A 22,859-nucleotide genomic window follows, 5' to 3' on the forward strand; every position below is an offset into this window, starting at 1 on the left:
AAGACGAGCCGAGCCAACGCGGCCGCGGGCTCCGCACCTCCGTCCGTCCGTCCGTCCCCGGGCGCGCGGGGCCGTTAGTCCGCCCGGTCGCCGTCGGCTCCACCCACCCGGCGCGCCCGGCTCCGAAACCCGTAGCCGCCGGGGAGCGCGACGCCGCCGAGGCCCCGCCTCCGGGCCGAGGGCGCGCTCCCCTCCCCGCTCTCCCGCAGCCGTTCCGTTAGCAGCTGGAGGAAAAACCGTCCTTCGGCTCCCCGCCTCCCGGCTCGCCCACGCTGGAGTCCCTGCGCCCCCCGCGACCGCCCCGCCGCCGGCTACGGAGGCCCCTGGCGTACAAACATCCCCCGTCTCCCGTCGCTCGCCCAGGCCCTGGCGCGGCGGGCCCGGTTTTGTCCTTGACTCTGCCGAGGAGCCCTGACGCGCTGCCTTCACTCCTCGTCAGGGACCGGAGCTTCACGCGTTTCTTCGGGGCGGTGATCCTCACGGAAGTAAAAAAGTTTTTTTTGTGTGTGTGTGTGTGTGTGTGTGTGTTTTGGCTGCCGTAACCTCCTCCCGCATTCCTTCCCTCCCACCTCGCGGAATTGTGGCGGGAGGGGAGGCGGCGGCGGGGGGGGGGGGGGGGCGGAGGAGGAAGCCAAGGCGCCTGCGCGCAGAGGCCGCTTTCCATCCGGGTCCCTGTCCGTGCGGTGCAGCAGGTCGGTAGGCGGGAAATGGCGACTGGCTGAAGGAGCTGTTTCTGTGGCCGCTGCGGACTCTCCGGGAAAGACACCACACGTTGCGTCGTCGGGACCCTCGCCGGAGCCCGGGGACACTTGTCTGTCGTCACAGTTAGGTAATCCCCCGGGGTCCCGACGGCTGCCGCTGTCGCTCACCTCAGCCCTCCGCCTCTTCCAGGGCCGTCTGCCGGGATCTCCTCCCCTTCCCCACTGGCTCCCCCGGCGGCCCGGGCGCCCCGGGTAGGTTCGCGCAGTGGGCGCCGCGCCCGCCCGCCCGCCGTGGGGAGCCGCTCGGCTCCGGACTTTGCCCTCCCGAGAGCCGGGCCGGGGAGCTGCCTTTCCCGCCAGCTGCAGCTCGGCGGCTGCGGCCTGTGTTGTGATTTCTGGGCTTAGATTTCACTTCGCTGCTCACCCCTCCCGCCGCCCCCCCTCCCGCCTCAGTCTCTCTGTCTCTGTCTGTCTGTCTGCCTCTCTGTCTGTCTCTCTCTCCCCGGGGAACTGGGTGAGAGCCACCTTTCTCACCTTGGCCCACCTGATGGTTTTCGACGTGTCGTTCGTGGCTTTCTCGTAGAATGCTTTGAAGGCAGGGGACACACACACACACACACACAAAGAGGTTGTGGGTAGGTGGGGGCGTTGCTCAGTCTCTTATTATTATTATCATTATTTTTTTTTTTTTTGAAGACTTTAATTTTGTTGTCGTTTTCATTGGTGAGAATCTGGAAGGAAAGGTTTGACCTAAGTTCTTGTAGATGCTCTTGGCTGTTAAAATACGGGGTTGACATGGTTGCTGTTTTCTCCTGCTCCTGCTCCTGCGCCTCCTCCTCCTCTTCCTTCTCCTCTTCCTTTTTCTTCTTCCTTTTCCTCCCAAATTGCAGAGCAGCAGCCCATGTGGAGGCCTGTGGCCGCTGCTCTCCGCGACTCTCCCCCCGGCCGGGGCGGCCGCACTCGCACCACGCAGCCCCCGGCGAGGCGGGCCCCAGACGTGGGCGGCCCTTCGCGGGATCGCGCCCCCCGCCCGGAGTTCCGTGGCGAATCGTCGCACAAGTAAAATCGTTGTTTATTTACTCCTCGCCCTAGCGGCGGCGGCGTGCGCGACTGATGGATGATGTTGAGGACTTTGGAGTAGCTTTGGGGAAGGAAGCCCGAACTCGGAAACTGCCCCGGGGATCCTGGCGTGAAACTCCCGCCGAGGCGAGGCTCCTCCAAGGCAGGGAGGGGTTCGCTGCCGTTACGATTTCCCACGAACGCCCACCGAGACAATACCGACGTTGCTGCCCGGCATTAGGACACAGATGAAGGGACTTGACACGTTAGCTGTTAGCGTTGTGATTTCTCAGGCTGTGGGTTTTGTTGTTGTTTTGTGTTTTGTTTTTTTCTTGGTACACCATCCCGTCGTGCCTCTTGCCAGGTTTTAAAAATGCGTTTGTTGTCCAGCTGCTGTCATTGGAAAAAGCAAGGAAACAGCAAATTAAAATTAGTTTGCTATTAGTTTCAGCTCTCTCCTGGCTCTTTTTTTTTTTTTTTTTTTTTTGAATTGTAGAGCAGTTGATCATGAAGATAAGTAATGAGGAGGATTTGGGGTAGTTTGTAGAGATTACATTTTGAGCTTGTGGAATTTTTGGGTCATTTCATTTTTTTAATCAAATTAAGTTTGTTTTTCTTTTAATGCAGGTGTAAAATGCAGTTTGTGTTACTTATTTCATGTTCGCAACGCAACAACTTTCAACTCTTGGTTAGATTTAGACTTCACAATTGTTAGCATGTTAGGTTTAAAGTTTAATAATAAGCAGGAACATACAAATATCATTACATTTATCATTTAGCGGGTTTTTTTTATGTTTATTTATTTGCTTATTTATTGGTACCAGAGCAATCCTCAGCTCTGGTTTATGGTGGTGCTGGTGATTGAACCTAGGGTTGACTTTGTGTAGATTCTTCCCAAGGTCATAAAGAAAGACAAAGCAGATGTACCTCCTAGGTGATGCAGACTTTTATAAAGGATTGAGTTGAATTTTGTACTTAATTTGGGGGACTTAACTATGGGAGGTGAGAAGAGTGGCGATGAAGGTGAGTGGATACTTGCTGAGTCAATCTGATTAACAAGTTGGGTCAATATGTGAATTTAAGGGTTTAAATTGTTGGCTTTACCTGTATTTTATGACCTTTTGTGTAGTTTATAAAGCATTTATTTACTTATTATTATTTTTTTACCAGAGCGCTGCTCAGTTCTGGCTTATCGTGGTGTCAGGGACTGAACCTGGATCCCTGGAGCCTCAGGCGTGAAAGTCTTTCACATAAATACTATGCTGTCTCCCTTGCCCAGAATTAATGTTATTATTATTATTTTTTTTAAACAGAGCACTGCTCAGCTCTGGTTTATGGTGGATGGAAGATTGAACCTGGGACTTTGGAGCCTCAGGCACGAGACTCTTCTTTGCATAACCTTTATGCTATCTACCTCCACCCCTTAGAATTAAAGTTTTTAATGAAGATTGATGTACAGGTAGCTAAGTGAATATTTTTAAAAACTTATTTCTGGGTTTAAGGAATTATTTTAATTTTTATTTATTTTTGCCCCCAGGGTTATTGCTGAGCCTCGGTGCCTGCACCATGAATCCACTGCTACTGGAGACCATTTTTTCCCCTTTTTGTTGTCCTTGTTGTTCCATCATTGTTGTGGTTATTATTATTATTATTGTTGTTGCTGTCGTTGGATAGGACAGAGAGAGATCAAAAGAGGAGGGGAAAACAGAGGGGGAGAAAGACAGACACCTGCAGACCTGCTACACCGCCTGTGAAGCGACTCCCCTGCAGGGGGCTTGAACCGGGATCCTTAAGCCGGTCTTAGAGCTTTCTGCCTGCCACGTGCCCTTAACCCGCTGCGCTACCTACCACCCGACTCCCTGTGAATATTTATATTGACTTCATCTTCCAAGAATCTTCAGATTGTTTTTATTCTTTTAGTAGCTGTGCTTTTAAAACTCAATCTAGTTTGAAAAAAGAGCTCTAAAAAAAATATTTTCCAGGAGTCGGGCGGTAGCGCGGCGCATAAAGCGCAGGTGGCATAAAGCACAAGGACCAGCTTAAGGATCCCAGTTCGAGCCCCGGGACCCCCACCTGCAGGGGAGTCGCTTCACAAGCGGTGAAGCAGGTCTGCAGGTGTCTATCTTTCTCTCCCCCTCTCTGTCTTCCCCTCCTCTCCATTTCTCTCTGTCCTATCCAACAACAATGACGACAATAATAACTACAACAATAGTTGAAACAAGGACAACAGAAGGGAATAAATAAATGAACATTAAGACATTTTTTTCCCTTAACTGCTTGTAGACTTTCATAGCAGTTGCAACTAGGATTACACAGAAAAACTAAATAGGATTGTTATATTTTAAGAGCAACCAGAGCATCATTTTCGCACATGTGATGTCTGAATTTAAACTAAGGGTCTCATGCTTGAGAGCCTATGAACACCTCATGCACTCTGCCACTTCCTGAGTGCCTTTTGGACATTTCATTTGAGCTTTGAATGCCATTCTTTTATCACTGTTAAGAAAATAAAATTGGGAGTCGGGCGGTAGAGCAGCGGTTAAGCACATGTGGTGCGGTTAAGCACACGTGGTGCAAAGCAAAAGGACCAGGCATAAAGATCCTGGTTCAAGCCCCCAGCTCACCACCTGCTGGGGAGTCGCTTCACAAGGTCTGCAGGTGTCTATCTTTCTCTCCCCCTCTCTATCTTCCCCTCCTCTCTCCATTTCTCTCCGTGCTATCCAACAACGACATCATTAACAACAGCAATAATAACTACAATAATAAAACAAGGGCAACAAAAGGGAATAAATAAATATTAAAAAAAAGAATTTTGGGGTGGAAGGGGATCTCACAGTGGTTGTGCACTAGATTTTCATCCTTGAATCCCCAAGGTCCCTGGTTCAATCCTTTGACCACCATAAACCAAAGCTGAAGTGGTGCTCTGGTCTTTCTTTGTCTCTCACTAAAATAAAAATTGAATATAGTAAAAAGAAAATCTAAATGGAGGAGATAAGAATTAAAGTTGTGGCTCAGGAAGTGGCTTAGTGGATAAAAACACTGAATTTCCAAGTATGAGGTCCCAAATTCCACCCTTAACATCACATATGCTGAAGTGATGTTCTGATTCTCCCCTCCCCTGCTGAGCTAACTCAGTACATACATTAGTAAGTCTTTTTTTTTTTTTTTTTGTCTCCAGGGTTATTACCATGAATCCACTGCTCCTGGAGGCCATTTTTTCCCCTTTTGTTGCCTTTGCTGATGTATCCTTGTTGTGGTTATTGTTGTCGTTTGTTGTTGGATAGGACAGAGAGAAATGGAGAGGAGGGAAAGACAGAGAGGGGGAGAGAGACAGACACCTGCAGACCTGCTTCACCACTTGTGAAGTGACTCCCCTGCAGGTGGGGAGCCAGAGGCTTGAACCGGGATCCTTATGCCGGTCCTTGCGCTTTGTGCCACATGTGCTTAACCCGCTGCGCTCGACCCCCAGTAAGTTTTTTTAAAGAAGAATTGGGATTTTTTTAAATGTATTTTTACTAAATTCATCTAGTATGTGATTTCTGGTCAAGAGATTTCTTGACAAAACTATAACAGAATCCATCCAAATATAGTTAAAAGAAAAATATAGGGGAGTTTGGTGGTTGCGCAGCTGGTTAAGCGCACGTGGCACGAAGCCCAGGGACTATGTAAGGATCCTGGTTCGAGTCCCCGGCTCCCCTCCTGCAGGGGAGTCACTTAACAGGCGGTGAAGCAGGTCTGCAGGTGTCTGTCTTCTCTCCTCTCTGCCTTCCCCTCCTCCATGTCTCTGTCCTATCCAACAATGATGACATCAATAAGAACAACATAGGCAACAAGAGGGAATAAATAAATATTTTAAAAAAGAAAAATATGGGCCTGTTTTTCAGAAAGAGTGTCCTGGATTCTAGACTTGTAACTGGAGAATTAAGTGGCAATGGATTAAATCAAGTTAAATTACTTCAGTTACAGGAGAACATGCTTTGTACGTAAAGCTGCTGGACAGAACCTGAGCATCATCTGATTGTATCTGTAATCTGCTGTGTGGTTTTTAAAACACATAGTAGAAAAGACACAGTCAGTCATAAATACCCAGTGTACTGAGAGTACCACATAGGGTGTGTGTTGGGTAGTTTTTTAAAAAGTTATTTATGAGAGAGGGAGAAAGAACCAGAACATCACCCAGGCACTTGTGATGCCAGGGACCAAACGCAGGACCCCATGCTTGAGAGTCCGATAAATAAAACACACACACACACACACACACACACACACACACACACGGTACGACAGAGACAAATCAGAAGGGAAGAGGGAGTGAGAGACACCTGCAGCATGCTTCATTACTTGTTAAGCTTCCCCCTGCAGGTGGGGACTAGGGGCTTGAATTTCGGTCCTCTTGCTCTGTGGTATGTATGTGCAGCCAGGCACACCACCTCCCAGATCATGCTCTCACTTGAGGATAGGGAAATAGCCCTTGGATAATGCCCTACTTTACCATGTGTGTGATCAAGTTGAAGGAAGCTTCAGTGATGTGGTCTCTTTCAGTCTCTGGCCTTCGGTCTTGATCAGAAACAAAAGTTTCCTGATCATTTTGACTGGATTGAGTAGAGGATGTTATGTGTTCTACTTTTTTGAAGAAGAGAAAATTTTGTGTGCCTCTGAATAAGCCTTTAAAATTTTTTTAAATTATTTTTTATATTTATTTTCCCTTTTGTTGCCCTTGTTTTTCATCGTCGTTGTAGTTATTGTTGTTATTGAAGTCATTATTGTTAGATAGGACAGAGAGAAATGGAGAGAAGAGGGGAAGACAGGGGGAGAGAAAGATAGACACCTGCAGACCTGCTTCACCATCTGTGAAGCGACTCCCCTGCAGGTAGGGAGCCGAGGGCTCGAACCAGGGTCCTTACGCTGGTCCTTGCTCTTCGCGCCACATGCGCTTAACTCGCTGGGCTACCGCCCGACTCCCCGAGGAAGAGAAAATTTAACAAAAATTATGATGGAGGTTTGTTGTCACCAGGGCTTCACTGCTCCCAGCCTGACTTTCCATATAGTCTGTGAGAGAGACCACAAACTGCTGATGCTTCTTCCAGTTCTGTCCCCAACTCCTAGCTCGGATCTCACACTTGACTAAGCAGGTGCACTACCCGGATGAACTATTGTGCTGGTCCTTAGAATGATAGCTCACAGTTTAGTTTCCATGGGGCAAGAGAGAGAGCATAGTGGTTATGCAAAAGACTTCCATGCCTGAGGCTTTGGAGTCCCAGATTCAATCCCCTGCACCACCATAAAACAAAGCTGTGAAGTGCTCGGGGGTGATAAACAAACAAAACATTGATTTCTACTTATTGTCACTTACCTTAAGGCATATGTCTAAGGCAGACATCCTGTGCTACCTGTATGACTTTATTTTACATTTTTTAATGTTTTATTTATTTATGAAGAAGATAGGCAGAGAGGAGAAAGAACCAGATATCACTCTGGTACATGTGCTGTGGGGGATTGAATTCAGGACTTCATGCTTGAGAGTCCAATGCTTTATCCACTGTGCCATCTCCTAGACCACTGACTTTATTTAAGTCTTTAACTTAAAATGTATTATATAGCCTGAGAAGTGGCGAAGCAGCTAGAGCTCTGGTCTTACAGGCCGTAACGTCCTAAATTTGTTCCCTGGCATCACTAGAGCCAGAGTGATGCTCTGGGTCTAATTTCTGTGCATGTCATTATTATTATTTAAATATTTATTTATTTATTTATTAGTGAGAAACATAGGAGGAGAGAGAAAGAACCAGACATCACCCTGGTACATGTGCTGCCGGGGATTGAACTCAGGACCTCGTGCTTCAGAGTCCAATGCTTTATCCACTGTGCCACCTCCCGGACCACAATGTGCACGTCATTATTGATTTATTTTGCTTTTTCCCCCTTTTGTTGCCCTTGTTTTTATTGTTGTTGTAGTTATTATTGTTGTTATTGATGTCGTCATTGTTGGACAGGACAGAGAGAAATGGAGAGAGATGGGGAAGACAGAGGGAGACAGAAAGACGCCTGCAGACCTGCTTCACTGCCTGTGAAGTGACTCCCCTGCAGGTGGGGAGCCGGGGGCTCGAACCAGGATCCTTATACTGGTCCTTGTGCTTCATCCCATGTGCACTTAACCCACTGCGCTACTGCCTGACCCCCATTATTATTTTTAAAAGATTATTAATGAGAAAGATAAAGAACTGGACATCACTCTGGTACATGTGCTGCTGGAGATTGAACTCAGACCTTTATGCTTGAGAGTCCAGTGCTCTTACCTCCTGCACCACTAATATGTATTATATATTTAAGTGGGCTGGTGTATAGGGGAGATAATACGGTGGTTTTACCTAGCAGACTTTCATGCCTAAGGTATTGGAGGTCCCAGGTTAAATCACCATTAGGCAGAGCTGGGGGTGGGGGATATAGTTATTCAGTTGTAGCTGGATTACATTATAAATTGACAAACTGTGGTCCAGGAGGTGGTGCAGTGGATAAAGCACTGGACTCTCAAGCATGAGGTCCTGAGTTCAATCCCTGGCAGCATGTATCCCAGAGTGATGTCTGGTTCTTTCTCTCTCTTCCTATCTTTCTCATTATTATTATTGTCATCGTTGTTGGAAGGGACAGAGAGAAATGGAGAGAGATGGGGAAGACAGAGAAGAGGAGACAAAGATAAGACACCTACAGACCTGCTTCACCGCTTGTGAAGTGACTCCCCTGCAGGTGGGGAGCCGGGGGCTCGAACCAGGATCCTTGTGCTGGCCCTTGCGCTTTGGCCACCTGTGCTTAACCTGCTGCACTACCGCCTGATTCCCTCAATGTCTCTTTCAATCTTTCCTTACTGTCAAATTAATGTGTCCTGCGGGTTTCAGATTTCTGTCCTGAGAGGCTAATATAAACATTTCTTTAAATAGAATGTTTTCACAATTTTATTTATCATTTAAAAAATATTTATTTGTTTATTCCCTTTTTGTTGCCCTTGTTTTATTGTTGTAGTTATTGATGTCGTTGTTGTTGGATAGGAATGAGAGAAATGGAGAGAGGAGGGGAAGACGGGGAGAGAAAGACAGACAACTGCAGACCTGCTTCACTGCTTGTGAAGCGACTCCCCTACAGGTGGGAAGCCGGGGCTTGAACTGGGACCCTTAAGCGGGTTCTTGCACTTAGCATCATGTGCACTTAACCCGCTGCACTACTGCCCAACTCCCTTTTATCATTTTTTAAAATTGGTAGGTCATAGAGAAATTAAGGGGGGAGGGACACACAGCTGTACCACTCATTCACCACTTGTGAAGCTTGCCCCTGCAAGTGGGAAACTAGGACTGGACCCTAATGCTTGGTAATGATGTGTGCTGCTCAAGCAGGTGTACCACCACTCGGCCCCTATAAATAGCTTTTTTAAAAAAAAAATTTTTTTTTTAAGATTTTATTTTATTCATGAGAAATGATAGGAGAGAGAGAAAGAACCAGACATCACTCTGGTGCATGTGCTGCTGGGGATTAAACTCAGGACCTCATGCTTGAGAATCCAATGCCCTATCAAGTGCGCCACCTCCCAGACCACTAAAAATTTTTTTAAAAAATATTTATTTTTCCTTTTGTTGCCCTTGTTTTTTATTGTTGTTAATGATGTCATCGTTGTTAGATAGGACAGAGAGAAATGGAGAGAGGAGGGGAAGACAGAGAGGAGGAGAGAAAGATAGACACCTGCAGACCTGCTTCACCACCTGTGGAGCGACTCCCCTGCAGGTGGGGAGCTGGGGGCTCGAACCTGGATCCTTATGCCCAGTCCTTGAACTTGGCACCACGTGCGCTTAACCCACTGCACTACTGCCCAACTCCCTATAAGTAGCTTTTTATTGAAAGACATAAATAAGTAGTTTTAGCTCTTCCTTTCCCCAGTTTTGATGAGCACTACTTAAGTTAAAAGTACTCTGGGGGAAATTCCGCTTAAGTTTACTTTAAAAAGTTTGATTGATTGATTTAGAAGCACAAGAGGCAACAGAATGAACTCAGGACCTCCTGCTTGTAAGTCCCACTCTTTTCTGCTTTTTTTTTTTTTTTTCCTCCTCCAGGGTTATTGCTGGGCTCGGTGCCTGCACCATGAATCCACCGCTCCTGGAGGCCATTTTTTCCCCCTTTTGTTGCCCTTGTTGTAGCTTCGTTGTGGTCATTATTATTGCCCTTGTTGACGCAATTCGTTGTTGGATAGGACAGAGAGAAATGGAGGGAGGAGGGGAAGACAGAGAAGGGGAGAGAAAGCTAGACACCTGCAGACCTGCTTCACCGCCTGTGAAGCGACTCCCCTGCAGGTGGGGAGCCGGGGGCTCGAACCGGGATCCTTACGCCGGTCCCTGCGCTTTGCGCCACATGCGCTTAACCCACTGTGCCACCGCCCGACCCCCCTCTGTTTTGTTTTGTCACCTCTCTGCTTTCTAAGTTTACTTATTTTTAGTGTTCAAGTTTTCTTTGTTACTGTACCAATAAGTACATTGTAACTTGTTTGTAGGAGGGTGCATAGTAGTACATTCAGAATATATATGTGCTGGGATATGTATGTATAACCTATAGGAAGGCTAGTAATCTGAGTAGTGACAGTCTGGAGTGCCAGTTTGACAGTTTCTCACGAATATTACGGTGGTGCTTGGTTTTTTTTTTTTTTTTTTGGTTTGTTTGATTGATTTTTGCTTTCAGGGTTATTGCTGGAGCTCAGTCCCTGTAATAGGAATCCACAGCTCCTGTGGCCATTTTTTCCATTTTTGTTGTTGTTGGATAGGACAGAGAGAAATTGACAGTGTAGGGGAAGATAGGGAGAGAGAAAGACACCTGCAGACCTGCTTCACCTCCTGTGAAGTGACCCCCCTGCAGGTGGGGAGGTGGGGGCTCCGACTGTGATCCTTGTGCTTGGTATTATGTGCACTTAACCCCTGTGTATCACTCTCCGGCCCCCCACGTTCAGTTCTTAGCAACTTAAAAGTACATTTTTGCTAAAATAATACATTGTATTGCAAAATTTCATACATATCTTGAGTAGATTGCTCCTTTTAAAAGTTGCTTGTTATATTTACGAGATAGTTCATTTAGTAACGCTATTTGCAATAGAGTAAAAATTAACATACCCATAGACATTTAGGGCTAGAGGAGTCCGGTAACATTTTCATTTTTATTAATCATGAAACCTTGCTAAAGATTTATGAGATGTCAGGAATTGAAGTTAGGATTCATGCATGCAAATCTTGTGCTAACCACCCCGTCATCTGGAAACTTTAATGTGTTTTAAATGTTTGTTTTAAGTAAGGTACAACAGGATGAGTTTAGCATGTGATAGATAGAATGATAAAACTAGCTCATAATAATGACTTTGCACTTTGACAGTGCTTTTTGAAGTAAAGTTCACATGCATGATCTGATGTCCAGTAACTAACTGTTTTTGCTGTGGAAGAAATGAAGTGGTGGAATGATTACATAACTTGATCAGTGTCTACAATCAGTGTCACAGCTAACTAGTGATAGATTAACAACTGGAACTTCCCTTACTGGAGGTTATTCCCTCGTAACTCACTCAGGAATATAATCCAGAATCTTGCATACATATCTTATTTTTATATAGCTAATTTACAATATTATATTTACCTCAGTTTATGGGAAAATTTAAACTTGGTTGCTTACAAAATACAATCTGGAATCTTTTTTCCTTTTTTTGCCTCCAGGGTTATTGCTGGGGCTTGGTGCCTGCACCACAAATCCACTGCTCCTGGAGGCTATTTTTTTCCCTTTTGTTGCCTTTGTTATTTTATTGTCACCGTCATTGTCATTGATGTTGTTGAATAGGACAGAGAGAAATGGAGAGAGATGGGAAGACAGATAAATCTGACACCTGCAGACCTGCCTCACCACTTGTGAAGCGACTCCCCTGCAGGTAGGGAGCCTTGAGCCCAGGGGTCCTTGCATTCAACCCACTGAGCTACCACCTGGCCCCTCCTTTTTTTTCTTTTTTGAAAAAAAATGTTATTTGAGACAGAGAAATTGAGAGGAGAGGGGGAGATAGAGAAGAGAGTCAGAGAGACACCTACAATCCTGCTTTACCACTTATGAAGCTTTCCCCCTGCAGATGGGGACCAGGGGCTTGAACCTAGGTCCTTGCACTGTAAAGTGTGTGCTTAACCAGGTGCACCACCGCCTGGCCCCTGAAATATTTTTTTACTAATTAATTAATATTAACCAGAGCACTGCTCAGCTCTGGCTTATGGTGGTGTGGGGCATTGAACCTGGGACTTTGGAGCCTCAGGCATGAGAGTCTGTTTGCATAACCATTATGCTATCTACCCTCTGCCCAACTATATTATTTATTGCACACTTTTCTCTCTTCTTTTCTCCTTTATTTGCAGACATTTGTTTGAAATACTGCATATTAGGTGCTAAGTAATATGTTCAGAATCCATGTTTTACTAGAAAATTGTGCTCTTAAGACCTCAGTAGTAAATTATTGATTGAGATTGAGCTTTTTTTCTCATTATTACAGTGTCTCTGCTAACACAAGGTAATTTGTAATTGGTAATTGCCTCAAATATTGCTTAGGATCAGGGATTTTGTGAAGAGGAAGGAAATCTACTGAGGAAGAACACTTAGTTTTATTTAGTCCCTTTTATGAGCAAGAATTAGTTATTATAGTAACAATTACTTATTTCATTGACTTAGTTTTTTTCCCCTTTCTCTGTTATGAGGGAAATCATTTGATTCATAACGATTGAATGAACTTGTGTGCTAGCTTACTGGATAAGACTTCTGCCATATACACTTAAAAAAAATATTCTTTTATATTTATTTATTTTCCCTTTTGTTGCCCTTGTTTTATTGTTGATATTGACGTCGTCGTCATCATCGGATAGGACAGAGAGAAGTGCAGAGAGGAGTAATTGAGTGTAGCTAAAGGTATATAAGCAAATTATTTTAATATGATTTGTTAAGAGCTAAAGTAGTTTACAGAGACTTGGGGTGTGGAAGTGGTTACTTGCCTCATCTGTGGTACATGATACTTCAGGCTGAACTTCAGTGCAGTGCTGGGCCTTGTGCGTGAGTGCAAAAGGTGAGTCCACCACTCCAAGGACAGTTTTTCATTCCTTTTATTTCACAGAAATAAGTAGAGAGGGTGAGATCCCACTAATCTGCTCTACCGTGTGTGGAGCTCCCCCTCATGGCACGGCACTCCTTTGTGGCCCTTGAACTTGGATTTAGCACGTAATAAGGCACGGAAACTACCAAATAAGACATCTCCTGGTGCAGGGACTGAACTTTAACTAAACTTAAGATGAGTTGAAAAGAAGGAATGAAGTACTGAACTGTCATACAGTACAGAATATTCTGGACATGATTACTAGAGTTATAAAAGTAAGGTAGCAAATAGCAATTAAAAAAAAAAAAAAGATGAAGTGGCCTAGGCAGTGGCTTGGTGACATTCAAGTTTGGCTTAAGGGTATGAGATCCTGAGATCCTGAGTTTGATCCCCAGCATCACATGTACCAGAGAGAATCTCAGGTTCTCTCGAACTCTTTCTCTCTGTTACTCTGTAAACTTTTTTTAAGAGCTAGGGAGATAGGAAAAAAGAGGTACAAGGTGTACGCTTTTATACGTAATGTTCCAGTTCAGTCTTTTTTGAATATTTGGGAAGTAATAGACAAGATTTGCAGTGTAGACAGGCAGATATAGCTATATATATATGGCCGAGTACTAAAACATTAGTCTGGGCAGCGGACGCTGACATCCGAGGCCCCCCGTTTCCTCTCCAGTACCACCGTATGCCAGAGCTGAGCAGTGCAGCCAGGTTTGCTTTTGCTTTTGTACCTGCACAATTCCACCACTCCCAGTGAATTCTTTTATTTGTATTTTTATTTTTTTGTTCAGGATGTAAGATGAGAGAGTGGAGTAAAGGAGAGAGACCACTGTAAAGCTTCTGAAGCTTCCCTTTTGTGCGGTGTTCCCATGTGGCTGCAGATTCCAACCTGAGTCCTCATGCGTGGAGAACTGTGTGCTCTACCAGATGAACTGTCTTCTGGTCCTCAAGACAAGTATTTTAGAGGTAAAATCATCAGGCTTTGGCGATTGTACAAGGAGAGCAAAAATCCGTAGGCTGTATGAGGATGGTTTCTGGTTTGGTTGGTTAGGTAGATACTTACCATCAAGAACGTAGGAAAATACCAATAGGAAAAGCAGGGCTAGGTGTGGGCATGGGAGGGGAAAAATGAATTCAGTTTGGGTACATTGAATTTGAGATGCCAAGTTGAAAGTTTGGAGATTTGATATTGGAATTTGCAAAACTGATGTTGTGATTTTTAATGAACGTATGGAAGATGCTCTTTCCTTAGACCCCTCCTAATCCTATCAGCCACTCTACAGATGAGCAGGAAGCAGACTTCACGGCCTACTTGTTTGTTGTTTGTTTGTTTGTTTGCTTGCTTGCCCCTGGGGCTTCATCATTCCAAGCTGACTTTTCAGATAGGGAGAGGTAGAGACACCATATCACCAAGACTTCCCCATTCCTTAACACCAGGCTCAAACCTTGGTCATGCACATGGCAAAGCAGGTACTCACTCTCCTAAGTTCTGGACCCGGAAGAGTCTTTTCCTTTTTATCTTCAAATGGTGAGCCAGTACTGACATGTCTCTCCCAGAAAGAATTTGTCTACTCTTTCTCTTCCTCCTTCCCTCCACTCCTCCCCTCCTTGCTTCCTTTCTGTCACACCCATGTGATTTCATTGCTCTGGTGGTCTCTTATCCTTTTCCTCTGTGAGATAGGGAGTGACCAGTAGAGGACGGAAGAGATGCCACCATAACTGTGACGCTTTCTCTAAGCTTGGTGCTCCTGTGTGTACTGGGAGCTTAGGTCTGTGTGTAAAGTATGCACTCTGTTTGGTGAGCTGTCACCCCACCACAAAGTTTGTCTTTGAGATTTTGGTTGTTCTAAGTCCTTAAATCTATCCCATTGTGTTTTTTTCTTTTTTTCTTTTTTATTGGTGATTGTAACAGTTATATGAAGTCATAGGATTTCAAGGGTATAATTTCACAGCTAAACAAGGTGAGTGTCAGTCATCACGCCCTCCACCCATCTCCCAGTAACCACAGCAGTCTCACACATCCAAGCCTATTTGCTTATTCTGAATACTCAAGCTTATTCCATCGTGTGTGTGTCTTCCCACCTCCCTTCTTTCCTACTTTACTTCTTCCCACCCCCCTTCTTATTAGGCTGGTATTTTCCCCCAAACTTTCTTTTTGTATTTTTTTCCCTTTTGTTGCCCTTGATTATCATTGTTGTCATTATGTTATTGCTGTCATTGTTGTTGAATAGAAAAGAGAAATGGAGAGAGGAGGGGAAGACAGAGGGGGAGAGAAAGGTAAACACTTGCAGACCTGCTTCACCACATGTGAAGTGACCCCCCCCCCGTAGGTGGAGAGCTGGGGGCTCAAACCAGGATCTTTATACCGATCCTTGTGCTTCGCCATGTGCACTTAACCAGCTGTGCTACCGCCCCCCCCCCCATTAAGTAGGCAGAAGAACCTAGCAAATTTGTAAAAGTGAATTTTTAGACAGAATTCCAGTTAGTCAAAGGATAGCTGTAGTTTGTATTCTGTGACTTCTTTGGCCTGTGGTCCTTTGGTATCTACTACTTGCCTTGTCAGTTCAGAGCAAAGGAAAGAGTTCAGATGGACTAGGTAGAGACCTAGAATAATCTCCCAAGTGAACCTAGATTGTTTTCTCTCTTCCTTAAACATTTTGGTATCCCCCAAAGTTACCTTGTGGTCAACTGCTCCACAACTTTCACCCTCTCTCCTCCCCTGTTTTACTTCCATTTCATTTTCTGTTGTGAAGTACCCAGAAAAATAAACAGTATACTTTTGAATTTTTTTTTTTTTTTTGGTAAACCTGTGTGTTCTAAAGTAGCTAGTCACATGCAAACACTCACACATATTCAAAGAAGACTTGTAAATGAGATATCCTTTTTTTTTTCCCTAAGATTTATTTATTTATTCATGAGAAAAAGAGAAGTAGACCATCACTATAGCATATGTAGTGCTGGGGGTTGAACTTGGGACCTTGAGAGTCCAGTGCTTTTTTTTTTTTTTTAATTTATTTCTTTATTGGGGAATTAATGTTTTACATTCAACAGTAAATACAATAGTTTGTACATGCATAACATTCCCCAATATACTTTTGAATTTTTAAGTTCAGGATTTAGATAAAATAGTATTGTATTTTTATCTTCCCATTAATCCATCTTTATTTCTATTACTGCTGGGGATTGGTGCTTGTATGACAAATTCACTGTTCCTGTTAGCTGTTTCTTTCCTTTTAATAGAGACAAATTGAGAGGGAAGAGGATAGAGACACAAGAGAAACGTGCAGCACTGCTTCACCTCTTGTGAAGGCCTACCTACCCCCCACAGCAGGTGAGGACTGGGGGCCTAAACCCAGGTCGTGGTACATGGTGACTAGTGCATTCCACTGGCTGTTCCTCTGGCCCCAGCCACCACCCCACCCTCTGTAAGATTGACTTATTAGTGGGGGATGGGGAACCAGAACATTACTTCAGCACTTGTGATACATTCATTTTTAATTAAAACAAAATCTTTATTTATTAGAGACAGCCAGAAATGGAGAGGGAAGGGGGTGACAGAGGGAGAGAGACAGACACCTGCAGCCCTGCTTCACCACTTGTGAAGCTTTCCCCCTGCAGGTGGGGTCTGGGGGCTCAAACCTGGATCCTTGCACACTGTAACATGTGCACTCAACCAGGTGTGCCACCACCCGGCCCTCATGATACATTCATTTTTTTGGTCACAAATTGTCATTATCCTTCCTTCTTAACTCCCCTCCATCTTTTTCCCTTTCATTTTATTGGGAGTTAATGGGTAAAATTTCTCATCTTCCTGTCATAGGTGTCTGCAAAGTATTCTCACCGCCAGCCTGGGTCCTTTTTCACCATAGTGCACCGGGACCTCAAAGCCCTCTCCCCATCCCAGCTCCTTCCCCCTTTCCCCAGTCTTTTGCTTTAGTGCAATACACCAAACCAAGTTTTTAACTTTGTGTTTTCCCGTCTGTCCTTGTATCTTAAATTCTCATTATAAGTGAGATTATCTAGTATTCATTCCTCTCTTTTTGATCTATTTTGCTTAACATAATTCATTCTAGTTTCATGCAAGATAAAGTGAAGGAGATGACTTTATTTTATTTTAGTTTTTTTCCTCCAGGGTTATTGCTGGGACTCAGTGCCTGCACTCCGTATCCACTGTCCCCTGGAGACTATTTTTTTTCATTATTGTTGCACTTGTTTTTATCATTGTTGTGGTTGTTATTATTGTTGTTGTTGTTGTTGCCGGATAGGACAGAGAGAAATGGAGAGAGGAGGGGAAGACAGAGGGGGAGAGAAAGATAGACACCTGCAGGCCTGCTTCACCGCCTGTGAAGTGACTCCCCTGCAGGTGGGGAACCGGGGGTTTGAACCGGGATCCTTACCCTGGTCCTTAAACTTTGCGCCCTGTGAGCTTAACCTGCTGCGCTCTCGGCCCCCCCCCCCCATGACTTTATTTTTAACAGCTAAGTAGTATTCCATTGTGCATATGTACCACTCGTTTGTTGTTGGATACCTAGGTTGCTTCCAAGTTTGAGCTATTATAGATTATGCTATAAGCATAACATTTTCTTTATAAGAAATATTTAAAGGTGGAGGGAAATTTTGACTTGGCTCTCTTCTCTGTTCTTTTCATTTGCCTTCATTCTGTTCTCTTTAACTGTAGCTTGTTTAAAAGGAAAAAAAATACTTTGTTTATATTTTCCCTTTTGTTGCCCTTGTTTTTTTAAAAATTGTTGTTGTAGTTATTGTCGTTATTGATGTCATTGTTGTTGGGTAGGACAGAGAGAAATGGAGAGAGGAGGGGAAGACAGAGGGGGAGAGAAGGACACCTGCAGACCTGCTTCACCGCCTGTGAAGTGACTCCCCTGCAGGTGGGGAGCCGGGGCTCCAACCGGGATCCTTACGCCAGTCCTTGTGCTTTGCGCTACGTGGCATGTGCGCTTAACCAGGTGCACTACAGTCAGGCCCTGATACTTTGTTGTTGTTTTTTTTCTCCTCCAGGGTTATTGCTGGGCTCGGTGCCTGCACCACGAATCCACCGCTCCTGGAGGCCATTTTTCCCCCCTTTTGTTGCAACAGTAGCCTCGTTGTGGTCATTATTATTGCCATTGTTGATGTTCGTTGTTGGATAGAACAGAGAGAAATGGAGAGAGGAGGGCAAGACAGAGGGGGAGAGAAAGATAGACACCTGCAGACCTGCTTCACCGTCTGTGTAGCGACTCCCCTGCAGGTGGGGAGCCGGGGGCTCGAACCGGGATCCTTACGCCGGTCCCTGCGCTTTGCGCCACACATGCGCTTAACCCGCTGCGCCACCGCCCGACCCCCGATACTTTGTTTTTATATTCCAGTGTCCATGACTTTTAAAATATTAGAAAGCTAGGGGGTGGGAGTTAGCACAGTGGGTTAAGTGTTCATGGTGCGAAGCACAAGGACCAGCATAAGGATCGCAGTTTGAACCCCTGACTCCTCACCTGCATGGGGGGGTCACTTCACAAGCTGTGAAGTAGGTCTGCAGGTGTCTTATCTTTCTCTCCCCTTTTCTGTCTTCCCCTTTTCTCTTGATTTCTCTCTGTCCTACCCAACAACTACAGCAATAACAAGACAAGGATAACAAAAATGGGGAAAAAATGGCCTCCTAGAGCGGAGCTGTAGATTCCTAGTGCAGGCACAAGTCCCAGCAATAACCCTGGAGGCCAAAATATATATTAGAGAGCTTCATTGTTATTAGTGACTTAAAAAGAGTTTAATGGAGTGGTCTGACAGGTGGTGCAGTGGATAAAGCATTGGATTCTCAAGCATGAGGTCCTGAGTTCAATCCCCAGCAGCACATGTACTAGAGTGATGTCTGGTTCTTTTATATCTTTCTCATTAATAAAAGTTTTTTAAGAAAAAAAAAACAAAAGAGTGGGTTTAATGGAAACCTATAGTTTTTTTTTTTTTTATTTAAGAAAGGATTAAAAACAAAACCATAGGGTAGGAGGGGTACAACTCCACACAATTCCCACCACCCAATCTCCATATCCCACCCCCTCCCCTGATAGCTTTCCCATTCTCTATCCCTCTGGGAGCATGGACCCAGGGTCATTGTGGGTGGCAGAAGGTAGAAGGTCTGGCTTCTGTGATTGCTTCCCCGCTGAACATGGGCGTTGACTGGTCGGTCCATACTCCCAGTCTGCCTCTCTCTTTCCCTAGTAGGGTAGGTCTCTGGGGAAGCAGAGCTCCAGGACACATTGGTGGGGTGTTCAGTCCAGGGAAGCCTGGCCAGCATCCTGATGACCTCTGGAACCTTGTAACTGAAAAGAGAGTTAACATATGAAGCCAAACAAATTGTTGAGCAATCATGGACCCTATAGTTTTTTTTTTTTTAATTTTCCCTTTTGTTGCCCTTGTTTTATTGTTGTATTTGTTAGTTATTAATGTCGTCGTTGGATAGGGCAGAGAGAAATGCAGAGAGGAGGGGAAGACAGAGAAGGCGAGAGAAAGACACTTGTAGACCTGCGAAGCAGGTGGGGAGCCTGGGGCTCGAACTGAGATTCTTAAGCCGGTCCTTGGGCTTTGTGCCATGTGCACTTAACGTGCTGCACTATTGCCCAATTCCCGTATATGGTTTTTCTTAACACAACTTATCTCTAGTTTTGATATGGGTACAGATGTTGAAAAGGCTTTCCCCCCCCCATTACATAATGGATTGGATTCTAGATTTTTCTTTTTCTTTTTTATTTATTTTCCCTTTTGTTGCCCTTGCTGTTTTTGATTGTTGTTGTAGTTATCATTGTTGCTGTCATTGATGTCACTGTTAGGACAGAGAGAAATGGAGAGAGGAGGGGAAGACGGAGAGAGATACCTGCAGACCTACTTCACCGCCTGTGAAGTGACTCCTCTGCAGGTGGGGAGCCAGGAGCTCAAACCCGGATCCTTAAGCCGGTCCTTGCGCTTTGCGCCACTGCACTTAACCCACTGCGCCACTGCCTGACCCCTGGTTTGTCATTTTATCCAGCTTGTTTTTGGGAGATTTGTTGACCTCATAACTTAGCTGTAGTCAGAATTGTAAGGATCTTGTTTAACATCTTTTATTCTATTTCATTTGTTTGTTTCTTGTTCTGTATTGTGTCTTAGTTCCAAAGGACTGGGTGAATAATAGAGTAGGAATTAGAACTTGAATATTAATATTAACTAGATCTCATAACTGTCTCAGAATAACAGTTTCAACTGGGGAATGTTATGCATGTAAAAACTATTGTATTTACTGTCGAATGTAAAACATTAATTCCCCAATAAAGAAATAAAAAAAAGAACAATTTCAGTGTATTTTTATTATTACAAGGTACTTTCTTTGCTGTATTCTTTACTCACAAATGTCTGTTTACATTGTCAAAGGATATGCCACTATACTGTATATATTTACCTGCTTTAATATATATACTTTTTTTAAAAAAGATTTTTATTTATTTATGAGAAAGATAGGAGGAGAGAGGAAGGACCAGACATCACTCTGGCACATGTGCTGCCGGGGATCGAACTCAGGACCTCATGCTTGAGAGTCCAAAGCTTTACCACTGTGCCACTTTCCAGACCACTATATACTTTTTTTTAAAAAACCAGAGCCAAGAGCCAAATGTTCAAATAAATATTTAACATTCATGAATCAGACAAAATTATCAACGTAAAAATTAACAGTTCCCAGCACCATAAGCATAGCTGAGCAGTACTCTGTTAAAAAAAAAAAAAAAAGCAATGTTGCCATGAAAAAAGCTTCTAGATTTATTATATTTCAAATCCCACCTGCAGTTACCTTGCCTGGACTAGATCAAATGATAACGGACCACAGCTAGATGTTACCCACTCCTGTGATAGCAGGTTACCAATAAATATTTAAATTTTATTCTTTTTTAAAAAAAATATTTATTTATTTATTCCCTTTTGTTGCCCTTGTTTTATTGTTGTAGTTATTATTGTTGTCGTCGTTGTTGGATAGGACAGAGAGAAATGGAGAGAGGAGGGGAAGACAGAGAGGAGGAGAGAAAGATAGACACCTGCAGACCTGCTTCACCGCCTGTGAAGCGACTCCCCTGCAGGTGGGGAGCCGGGGTTCGAACCGGGATCCTTATGCCGGTCCTTGTGCTTTGCGCCACCTGCGCTTAACCCGCTGCGCTACAGCCCGACTCCCAAATATTTAAATTTTAATGAGACAAAACTCATAAAACTGAATTACAATAATGTAGTGTGCTGACAGTCTTGGTCCTGACATGATGATTTGCTTCAAACATCAAAAGCAGACATTGATCAGAGGAAGGCTATGCTCTGTGTGGTGGAATTTTTTAAATGTCATGTTTTTTGAGCTTCTACCCAGGAACTAAACAATCAGTTCAAATGTGTATTGTTGGCAATTGAACAGCTTGAATGTATTCATCATCCAGAAACATTCAGTTTGTTAATTGTAAAGGAGGAGTGTTCCATCACAACACGAGACCCCCACAGAAGTTTGATCACCAATGAAAAATTATTGGAGGGAGTTGGGTGGTAGTGCAGCGGGTTAAGCACAGGTGGTGCAAAGATCAAAGACCAGAGTATGGATCCTGGTTCGAGCCTCTGGCTCCCCACCTGCAGGGGAGTCACTTCACAGGCAGTGAAACAGGTCTGCAGGTGTCTGTCTTTCTCTCCCCCTCTTTCTTCCCTTCCTCTCTCCATTTCTCTCTGTCCTATCCAACAATGACAACAACAACAACAATAATAAAGGGCAACAAAATGGAATAAATAAATAATAAAAAAAATTTAAAATTACTGCAAAAAATTTCAAAAATTACTGCAATAGGCCAGGGGTATGTAGCACAACGACTGTGCAAAAAGATTCTCTTGCTTGAGGCTCCAAAGTCCTAGGTTCACTCCCCCGCATCACCATAAGCCTGAGCTGATCAGTGCTCTGGTTAAAGAGAAAAAATATTTTTGGAGTTTGGATGGGATTTGTTGTCATACCCACCACACTCTCCTGACCTTGCACTGGTAGACTTGACTTGTTTCACTCTTCAAAACTCCAGGCATGGCATAACGTTCAATTCCGATGGGGGCTGTAAATCAGAACCTTGTTCAATTTTTCACTGATAAAGACAGATCCTTCTATGAACAGTGAATTAGGAAGCTCACTGAAAGATGGCAAAAGGTTATTAAACAAAAAGGGGCATTATATCATTGATTGGTCTTTGTTCTTTTTTTAAATAATCAAAAAATTTATTATCGTTATTTATTGGATAGCGATAGCCAGAAATTGAGAGGGTAGGGGAGAGAAAGTTTGACACCTACAGACCTGTTTCACCACTTGTGAAGCTTTCCCCCTGCAGGTGGGGACAGGGGCTCGAACCTGGGTCCTTGAACACTGTAACGTGCGCTGAACCAGGTGTACCACCACCCGGGCCCAGTCTTTGTTCTTTATATAAATAAATGACCTTTGAAAAAGAATTCAAAAAACGATCATTTTCCTTATGTTAAGTGAGTATATCGCAGATGTTTATACATGCTGTCAAGTTAACTTCTTTGAATTCACAAGAAACCCAAATATCATGCTAGGTTACATATCCCAGCTTCTTCAGGTGGTCATGAATGCTTGAATGATGGATGTTCAGTGTTTTTGCAGTCTCATGTCATGTAATGTGGATTTGACTCTGTCAGTGCCTTTATTTTTCTCATCAATCTCAGTGGACCTCCTTGACAGAATTTTATGAGCCATCATTGCCACTGATGTTCTTGTAGAGAGCATTGCCACTGTAAACTCTGTGCAGCTTTATACAAACTTGACCCACACATACTTCTGTTTATGGAAGTGAAAACTAAAATATGGCAAAAATATAGTTTGGCCTTCCATCTTCAGCTTACTGTAAAATCTCCCAAAATTTACCAAATGGCTCAAAAATTTTTTTCGAATGAAGCTAGAGCTATCAAATGACATAGCAATAACATAGAAG

At 44.1% G+C, this 22,859-nt stretch overlaps 1 protein-coding gene across 4 annotated transcripts in view; it reads left to right on the forward strand.

Moving 5' to 3' along the window:
• Nucleotides 1-591: 591 nt before the first annotated feature.
• Nucleotides 592-22,859, forward strand: part of CTDSPL2 (CTD small phosphatase like 2) — a 79,883-nt gene continuing 57,615 nt past the window's right edge. Inside the window, exons 1-2 of one of the 4 annotated variants that reach the window (XM_060174558.1) lie at nucleotides 592-829; nucleotides 13,680-13,854. The gene's annotated coding sequence lies outside the window, so the exon portion shown is untranslated. The remainder of the gene's footprint in view (nucleotides 830-13,679; nucleotides 13,855-22,859) is intronic. The other 3 variants (XM_060174559.1, XM_060174557.1, XM_060174556.1) reach the window with 3 other exon arrangements.

Source organism: Erinaceus europaeus, chromosome 16 (assembly GCF_950295315.1).
Source record: "Erinaceus europaeus chromosome 16, mEriEur2.1, whole genome shotgun sequence".
NCBI classification, from domain to species: Eukaryota; Metazoa; Chordata; class Mammalia; order Eulipotyphla; family Erinaceidae; genus Erinaceus; species Erinaceus europaeus.